Genomic DNA, 9,992 nt, shown 5'->3' with positions numbered 1-9,992 from the left:
TAGACCTCATCTACAGGTAGATAGACCTCAGCTACAGGTAGATACACCTCATCTACAGGTAGATAGACCTCATCTACAGGTAGATACACCTCATCTACAGGTAGATAGACCTCAGCTACAGGTAGATACACCTCATCTACAGGTAGATACACCTCATCTACAGGTAGATAGACCTCAGCTACAGGTAGATAGACCTCATCTACAGGTAGATACACCTCATCTACAGGTAGATACACCTCATCTACAGGTAGATAAGACCTAAGCTACAGGTAGATAGACCTCAGCTACAGGGCCAAATAAAAGCAATTAAGTTCACCATTACTTTACCTATTATTCACAGGTCATTACTGTACTCTACTGTAGTTTACTCCAGTCTACTGTAGTCTACTCCAGTCTACTGTAGTCTACTCCAGTTTACTGTACTGTAGTCTACTGTAGTCTACTGTACTGTACTCTAATGTAGTCTACTGCAGTCTACTGTAGTCTACTGTACTCTACTGTAGTCTACTGCAGTCTACTGTAGTCTACTGCAGTCTACTGTAGTTTACTGTACTCTACTGTAGTCTACTGCAGTCTACTGTACTGTACTCTACTGTAGTCTGCTGTAGTTTACTGTACTCTACTGTAGTCTACTGTAGTCTACTGTACTGTACTCTAATGTAGTCTACTGTAGTCTGCTGTAGTTTACTGTACTCTACTGTAGTCTACTGTACTCTACTGTAGTCTACTGTAGTCTGCTGTAGTTTACTGTACTCTACTGTACTCTACTGTAGTCTACTGCAGTCTACTGTAGTCTACTGTAGTCTGCTGTAGTTTACTGTACTCTACTGTAGTCTGCTGTAGTTTACTGTACTCTACTGTAGTCTACTGTACTTCCTGGTCTGGTCTGGTCCAAGGACTCTGCACAGTAAACAGAGAAATTAAGGTGCAAAAAGATTGCCCATTTTGCTTTGAACGGTTTTCTTTGTTTACATTTCAATGAAAACCACTGATACACTGTAAAACAAAACAAAACAGGTGTGTAGTTGTCATGGTGATCTGAGTGGTGTGGTGGTCATGTTTAGCTGAGCTGCTCGAAGACTCAGTGTCGCACCGTGATGATGTCACCATTATGTCACAGAGGAGGGGGCCTGATCATTGGTCCCCCTCGCTCAACATTCCAATGCTACTTAAAATGGAGGCAGTTCATTGGTCCGGGAGGAGGGTCGCCGCTGGCAACCAGCTTCATCAGCCAACCGCCCTTTCTCCGTATCCGTGACGATACCTGTTAACGGAACAGTGTCTCAGACTCGTCAGGTAAATCATCTGTTAATAAGTCATCCCACTGAAGAGAAGCCAGTCTAACGGTACACAACGTCCACGGAACACCAACACATAATGTTGGTGTGCTGTTGGTTACGGAGAAGGGCCTTCAGTTGGAACAATGCAGCACAGCTAGAAGAGTCTCACTCTGGGACTGTAGGTGGGTCAGTGGCTGGGTGGGTGACAGGTTAGACAGACTGGGCTGAAGCCTCCCAGGAGTGTTGAGTATCTCTCTCCCTGGGTTAGGGTCTAGTCTCTCCCTGGGTTAGGGTCTAGTCTCTCCCTGGGTTAGGGTCTAGTCTCTCCCTGGGTTAGGGTCTAGTCTCTCCCTGGGTTAGGGTCTAGTCTCTCCCTGGGTTGGGGTCTAGTCTCTCCCTGGGTTAGGGTCTAGTCTCTCCCTGGGTTAGGGTCTAGTCTCTCCCTGGGTTAGGGTCTAGTCTCTCCCTGGGTTAGGGTCTAGTCTCTCCCTGGGTTAGGGTCTAGTCTCTCCCTGGGTTAGGGTCTAGTCTCTCTATGGGTCTCTCCCTGGGTTAGGGTCTAGTCTCTCTATGGGTTAGGGTCTAGTCTCTCCCTGGGCTAGGGTCTAGTCTCTCCCTGGGCTAGGGTCTAGTCTCTCCCTGGGCTAGGGTCTAGTCTCTCTATGGGTCTCTCCCTGGGTTAGGGTCTAGTCTCTCTATGGGCTAGGGTCTAGTCTCTCTATGGGTCTCTCCCTGGGTTAGGGTCTAGTCTCTCCCTGGGTTGGTGTCTAGTCTCTCCCTGGGTTAGGGTCTAGTCTCTCCCTGGGATAGGGTCTAGTCTCTCCTTGGGCTAGGGTCTAGTCTCTCCCTGGGTTAGGGTCTAGTCTCTCTATGGGTCTCTCCCTGGGTTGGGGTCCTCTAATACCAGATAAAGGATGCACTGATGCACCTTGTCAGCCCACATCACCGTTGTACTCTCTGTCCTGAATCAATCAACCAGTGCACCTTCCAGCCTACTTCAGCTCTGTGTCTATATCAGTCTCTGTCTGAAGGCCTTGTGTTACAGTAGTCTATTACACAACAATATCATCTAAACTAGTTCATTGTCTGTTGTTTGTTTTAAGTAAAAGTGGGTGTTTCTGTCCTTCACTCCCAACAGGGGCTAAAGGGAGGGGGGGGCATGGGGTTAGCCCAGCCCAGGAGCGAGGCCCTGGGGGTGGGGTGGGGGTGCTGGGTGAGGAGGGTCAGATGGTGCTCTTGGAGAAGGACACGCGGAGGTGATGGTTCTCTCCCAGGTCGTGGTTGTGGAGGTCGATCAGGGCCTGGATGGCCTCCTCCACTGAACCCAACTGGATCAGAGCCATCTTACGGTCCTTCCTGAGAGGACAGACACAGATGGACAGACAGTAATCAATAACACTTTATTGATCCGCAAAGGGATATTCATTCCAGATCATGAGTATGTACCGAGATCACTATTCTGAATGTTCCCTTGGCTCTGAATGACACATTTTTAACTCTAGTCTGTCAAATCTGCTTTTGGAAAAACATATTAGGGTGTGGCCCAATCCTACTGAACTGATAGTTAAATAAAGGTTAAATAAATACATTAAAATATATTTCTCTAAGTGGAGCAATTCCCATCTAGTGGCTTATAACGGTACTACACCAAGGCCACCAGAGAGCCACCAGAGCCACCAGAGAGCCACCAGAGAGCCACCAGAGAGTCACCAGAGATTCACCAGAGAGCCATCAGAGAGTCATCAGAGAGTCACCAGAGAGCCACCAGAGAGCCACCAGAGATTCACCAGAGAGCCACCAGAGAGTCACCAGAGAGCCACCAGAGATTCACCAGAGATTCACCAGAGAGCCACCAGAGATTCACCAGAGAGCCACCAGAGAGTCACCAGAGAGTCACCAGAGAGCCACCAGAGAGCCACCAGAGAGCCACCAGAGATTCACCAGAGATTCACCAGAGAGCCACCAGAGCCACCAGAGAGCCACCAGAGAGCCACCAGAGAGCCACCACAGAGTCACTAGCGAGCCACCAGAGAGCCCTATATCGACATAGCCTGAAAGGCCGCTCAGCAAGGAAGAAGCCACTGCTCCAAAACCGCCATAAAAAAGCCAGACTACGGTTTGCAACTGCACATGGGGACAAAGATCGTACTTTTGGAGAAATGTCCTCTGGTCTGATGAAACAAAAATAGAACTGTTTTGCCATAATGACCATCGTTATGTTTGGAGGAAAAAGGGGGAGGCTTGCAAGCCGAAGAACACCATCCCAACCATGAAGCACGGGGGTGGCAGCCTCATGTTGTGGAGGTGCTTTGCTGCAGGAGGGACTGATGCACTTCACAAAATAGATGGCATCATGAGGCAGCAAAATTATGTGGATATATTGAAGCAACATCTCAAGACATCAGTCAGGAAGTTAAAGCTTGGTCGCAAATGGGTCTTCCAAATGAACAATGACCCCAAGCATACTTCCAAAGTTGTGGAAAAATGGCTTAAGGACAACAAAGTCAAGGTATTGGAGTGGCCATCACAAAGCCCTGACCTCAATCCAAAAGAAAATTTGGGGGCAGAACTGAAAAAGCGTGTGCGAGCAAGGAGGCCTACAAACCTGACTCAGTTACACCAGCTCTGTCAGGAGGAATGGGCCAAAATTCACCTAACTTATTGTGGGAAGCTTGTGGAAGGCTACCCAAACGTTTGACCCAAGTTAAAAAAATGTAAAGGCAATGCTACCAATACTAACTGAGTGTATGTAAACTTCTGACCCACTGGGAATGTGATGAAAGAATAAAAGCTGAAATAAATCATTCTCTCTACTATTATTCTGACATTTCACATTCTTAAAAAAAAGTGGTGATCCTAACTGACCTTAAACAGAGAATTTTTACTAGGATTAAATGTCAGGAATTGTGAAAAACTGACTTTAAATGTATTTGGCTGAGACGTATGTAAACTACCTACTATTTCGAATATAAACTGTCTGACATGAAACGGCAACCTTTCTGTTTCTTGGCCCAGTTCTCTAACCTGCCATTACCATAGAGGAGTACACCACATCAGTCACCGGTTTCATTAATAAGTGCATCGACTCTGGGCTCTGTCGCAGCCGGCCGTGACCGGGAGACCCATGGGGCGGCGCACAATTGGCCCAGCGTCGTCCAGGTTAGGGGAGGGTTTGGCCAGCAGGGATGTCCTTGTCCCATCGCGCTCTAGCGACTCCTGTGGCGGGCCAGAAGCAGTGCACGCTGACATGGTCGCCAGGTGTACGGTGTTTCCTTCCCATCACATTGGTGCGGCTGGCTTCCGGGTTGGATGTGCGCTGTGGTTAAGAAGCAGTGCGGCTTGGTTGGGTTGTGTTTCGGAGGATGCATGGCTCTCGACCTTCGTCTCTTCCGAGTCCGTACGGGAGTTGTAGCGATGAGACAGTAACTACTAACAATTGGATACCACAAAATCAGGAAGAAAAAGGGGGTAAAAAAATTATAATAATTGTAATAAATAAGTGCATTGACGACGAAGTCCCCACAGTGACCGTACATTCATATCCTAACCAGAAGCCATGGATTACAGATAACATCCGCACTGAGCTCAAGGCTACAGGGGTCGCTTTCAAGGAGCAGGACAAAAATCCGGACGCTTATAAGAAATCCTGCTACGCCCTCCAACGGACCATCAAACAGGCAAAGCGTCAATACAGGACTAAGATCGAATCCTACTGCACTGGCTCTGAAAACTATAATGGATTACAAAGGGAAACCCAGCCGCGAGTGACGCGAGCCTACTAAATGAGCTAAAGGCCTTCTGTTACAGGCTTTGGTTTTTCCATTTATATTTCGAGGTTGGACGTTAGCACATGGGGCGCACCGATTGGTGTCACCTCGTTAGTCAGTGTGTGTTCCACCTGTGTTGGTTTGCCATCTCATTAGAGGGAAGGCGTTTCACCTGTGCTGGCCCAGGTGCTATTAAACAGCGGCTGGCCCAGTGCTCCTGTTGCCTTGATAGATGTGGAGGGTCGACTCCTTTAGTTGTCTCTGCCTAATTGATTTCTAGACAAACAATCCTTTATCTGATCTTCCCTGTTTTGTTTTCTCAAAAACAAGTACATTTCTAAGTGACCCCAAACTTTTGAACGGTAGTGTATATATTTTATGAAAAATTGTATTTGGCCTTACTGCTATTAACCCATATAAATGCACTGAATAACAGATTCACTACATGGAACAACAAATAGTCCCCCCCCCCCGATTTTTTTTTAAAGGACGTTTGTTCTGAAGTGTCTGTCCTATATCTGAGAGATATAGGAAAGATCAGGAAACATGTATTATGTTTTATGTATTTGTCACTAAACAGTCTAAGCCAGGGGTGGGCAAACTTTTTGGCTCGAGGTTCACATCGGGATTTTGAAATTCAACGGAGGGCTGAATTTTTTAGGGGACCAATTGTTTGTTAAAATCAATTTGCGGGGGCCTCCTGAGTGGTGCAGGGGTCTAAAATACTGCATCACAGCGCTAGAGGCATCACTACAGACCCGGGTTCAATCCCAGGCTGTGTCACAGCTGGCTGTGACTGGGGGACCCATGAGGCGGTGCACAATTGGCCCTGCGTCGTCCGGGTTAGGAGGTTTGGCCGGCAGGGTTGTCCTTGTCCCACTGTGTTCCAGTGACTCCTGTGGCGGGCCAGGTGCATGCTTGCTGACACGGTTGCCAGGTGTACGGTGTTTCCTCCGGCACATTGGTGCGGCTGGCTTCCGGGTTAAGCGGGCAGTGCGGCTTGGCTGGGTCGTGTTTTTGGAGGACGCACGGCTCTCGACTTTCCCCTCTCCTGAGTCCGTAGGGGAGTTGCAGCGACAGGACAGACTGTAACTACCAATTGGGGATAAAAAGGGGTAAAAAAAACAATGCCTGCGGGCCGTACTTTGCCCCCCTTGGTCTAAGCCCTGTCTAAGTACTGTGTAAGCCGATGGAGGAGGGCTTCTACTAAGCTATATGGAATTGTTTAAGAAGGTCATACCAAGGATAATTTAGGCTATTTGACTTAGAATTTTAAGATCCCTTGAAGAATAAAAAAAAATGTAAAATAATAATTCCATGAGTTTTTTTCAACTGGTACCAACGGGATCTTCAGATGAGGCCTGTGGGTGTCCTAGAGCAAAACAACAGACGGACGTGTTGCTGAAAGTCTCAACCTTTCCACATAGGGGACATATTAGTGTGTAGCTCAAACACAGCTCCAACTCTTGTTGCCTTCATCAGCAGATGCGGAAGTGCAACATCGACAGATGCGGTGGATTGAGATTCATCCAATGCACACAAAAAAATATATCTCTAGCTTTAACTATGGGGATTTTATTATGCTACTTAGATTCCATGGGAGCGCGGACATCAACTCTAGGGGGTTAAAAGAGTCATTTTTGCGTTTGAGTCGACGTTCAAGTTTCAAGTTTTTTATTGTCACGTGCACAAGTACAGTATTTGGAGGACTTCCCGAGTGGCGCAGCGTCTAGGGCACTGCATCTAAGTGCTAGAGGTGTCACTACAGACCCTGGTTCGATTCCAAGCTGTATCACAACCGGTCGTGATTGTGGAGTCCCCATAGGGTGGCACACAATTGGCCCAGCGTTGTCCGGGGTAGGCCGCATTGTAAATAAGAATTTGTTTTTTAACTGACTTGCCTGGTTAAATAAAAGTTAAATTAAAAACCTACAAACGTGATCTCTGTGAACATCAGGGAAATAGTCTTCAAAAGTCAAGTACAGTCCTCTATTGGAGCAGTGCGGGTTTGTTTGAACCCTGACCTAGTTGGATCCTTTGTGTATTGAGGAGAGTAAAGTGCAGAAAGAGAACGTACTGGAAGAACTTGAAGGCCTTGACTGTGTATCCAGTCCCAGCAAACAGCTCCTTCAGGATGTCATCTGTTATAGATGGACTGTCGGTGGAGAGGAGGAGGAAACAAAAGGACAGTGTTAGACGTGAGCTTTTACCCTTAACTATTGCTTCAACTGGTGATATTGTGGTAGTAGCATACTGTAGACATATAGCTGCCATATTGAGTATACTGCAGGAATACAGCCTCTACAGTATACTGCAGGAATACAGCCTCTACAGTATACTGCAGGAATACAGCCTCTACAGTATACTGCAGGAGTACAACCTCTACAGTATACTGCAGGAGTACAACCTCTACAGTATACTGCAGGAGTACAGCCTCTACAGCATACTGCAGGAATACAGCCGCTACAGTATACTGCAGGAATACAGCCGCTACAGTATACTGCAGGAATACAGCCGCTACAGTATACTGCAGGAATACAGCCGCTACAGTATACTGCAGGAATACAGCCTCTACAGTATACTGCAGGAGTACAGCCTCTACAGTATACTGCAGGAATACAGCCGCTACAGTATACTGCAGGAGTACAGCCTCTACAGTATACTGCAGGAATACAGCCGCTACAGATACTGCAGAATACAGCTGCTACAGTATACTGCAGGAATACAGCCTCTACAGCATTACTGCAGGAATACAGCCTCTACAGTATACTAGGCAGGAGTACAGCCTCTACAGCATACTGCAGGAATACAGCCTCTACAGTACATGCAGGAATACAGCCGCTACAGTATACTGCAGGAAATACAGCCGCTACAGTATACTGCAGGAATACAGCCGCTACAGTATACTGCAGGAATACAGCCGCTACAGTATACTGCAGGAATACAGCCGCAGTATACTGCAGGAGTACAGCCTCTACAGTATACTGCAGGAGTACATCTACAGCATACTGCAGGAATACAGCCCTCTACAGTATACTGCAGGAGTACAGTCTCTACAGCATACTGCAGGAATACAGCCGCTACAGCATACTGCAGGAGTACAGCCGCTAAGGAGTACAGCCTCTACAGTATACTGCAGGAGTGCAGCCTCTACAGTATACTGCAGGAGTACAGCCTCTACAGTATACTGTAGACATATAGCTGCCATATTGAGTATACTGCAGGAATACAGCCTCTACAATATACTGCAGGAGTACAGCCTCTACAGTATACTGCAGGAATACAGCCTCTACAGTATACTGTAGACATATAGCCGCTACACTATACTGAGGTATAGTGGAGAGAGGAGGAGGAGGGAGGTATAGTTGGAGAGGGGGAGGGGGGAGGTATAGTTGGAGAGGAGGGAGGTAAAGTTGGAGAGGGGGAGGAGGGAGGTAGTTGGAGAGAGGGGGAGGAGGGAGGTATAGTGGAGAGAGGGGAGGAGGGAGGTATAGTTGGAGAGGGGGAGGAGGGAGGTATAGTTGGAGAGGAGGAAGAGGGAGGTATAGTTGGAGAGGAGGAGGGGGGAGGTATAGTTGGAGAGGGGGAGGAGGGAGGTATAGTTGGAGAGGGGGAGGAGGGAGGTATAGTTTGAGAGGGGGAGGAGGAGGGGGAGGTATAGTTGGAGAGGAGGAGTAGGGAGGTATAGTTGTGGAGAGGGGGAGGACGGAGGTAGGTAGTTGGAGAGGAGGAGGAGGGAGGTATAGTTGGGAGAGGGGGAGGAGGGAGATATAGTGGAGGGGGGGGGGGGGGGTATAGTTGGAGAGGGGGAGGAGGGAGGTATAGTTGGAGAGGAGGAGGGATAGTTGGAGAGGAGGAGGAGGGGAGGTAGTTGGAGAGGAGGAGGGGGGAGGTATAGTTGGAGAGGAGGAGGAGGGAGGTATATTTGGAGAGGGGGAGGAGGGAGGTATAGTTGGAGAGAGGGGGAGGAGGAGGTATAGTTGGAGAGAGGAGGAGGAGGGAGGTAGGTATCGTTGAAGAGGGGGAGGAGGGAGGTGTAGTTGGAGAGGAGGAGAAGGGAGGTATAGTTGGAGAGGGAGAGGAGGAAGAGGGAGGTATAGTGAATCTCACGGGATGTTGGAGAGATGGAGGGTGGCAGAGGGAGGGAAGATGTTCTGAAAGTTCTTGGATCCAGGCTTCTTGAAGCGGTGTAGAGGGGAGCCGCTGACTGAAGTCTTTAGTGAGGGCCCTGGTCTTCCTGTCTCCTGGGCAGCTGGACGTTGGTGCTTAGAGATGGTCACTCTGATCACCTTACGTGCAGCCGCTGGCCGTTCAGGTGGGACATAGCTGGGGGAGGAGGAGAGGAGAAGAGTAAGACACAGTACAGACTGATGGACATAAATAATTAATAAAATAATAAAGATATTTCATTTGGCGGACACCTTTCAGGGCACTCAGGACATCTGACTTAACAGGGGGCCTACATAAAAGCCAGTGTAGTAATAAATATAGTTAAATCAACTGTAGTACATAATATAGTTAAATCAACTGTAGTACATAATATAGTTAAATCAACTGTAGAACATAATATAGTAATCAAGGGCAGATGCAATCAAAGAGAACATTGAAATGAAAGGGACCAGAGGAAAGAGAATGGATAAAACAGGAGGGAAGGGTTGAGGATAGGATATGGACGGGTTAGGGGTAGGTATTAGGGTTAGGTATAGGGTTAGGATATAGGGTTAGGATATTAGGGTTAGGGTTAGGAGATAGGGTAGGATATGGTTAGGGTTAGGATCTAGGGTTAGGGTTAGGATATAGGGTTGGATATAGGGTTAGGGTTAGGATATAGGGTTAGGATATGGACCCGGGTAGGGTGGATATAGGGTTAGGATATAGGGTATAGGATATGGACCGGGGTTAGGGTATAGGGTTAGGATATCGGGTAGGATTGGATAGGGTTAGG

The 9,992-nt window shown here is 47.8% G+C and overlaps 1 pseudogene; it reads right to left on the bottom strand.

Annotated features, from left to right (window-relative positions):
* Window positions 1-943: 943 nt before the first annotated feature.
* The window catches only part of LOC115148359 (polypyrimidine tract-binding protein 3-like), a 129,477-nt pseudogene continuing 120,428 nt past the window's right edge, over window positions 944-9,992 (bottom strand).

Source organism: Salmo trutta, chromosome 15, assembly GCF_901001165.1.
Source record: "Salmo trutta chromosome 15, fSalTru1.1, whole genome shotgun sequence".
Classification (NCBI taxonomy): domain Eukaryota; kingdom Metazoa; phylum Chordata; class Actinopteri; order Salmoniformes; family Salmonidae; genus Salmo; species Salmo trutta.
Note: the sequence above shows the minus strand (reverse complement) of the source record. Positions and strands in the feature narration are given on the sequence as shown.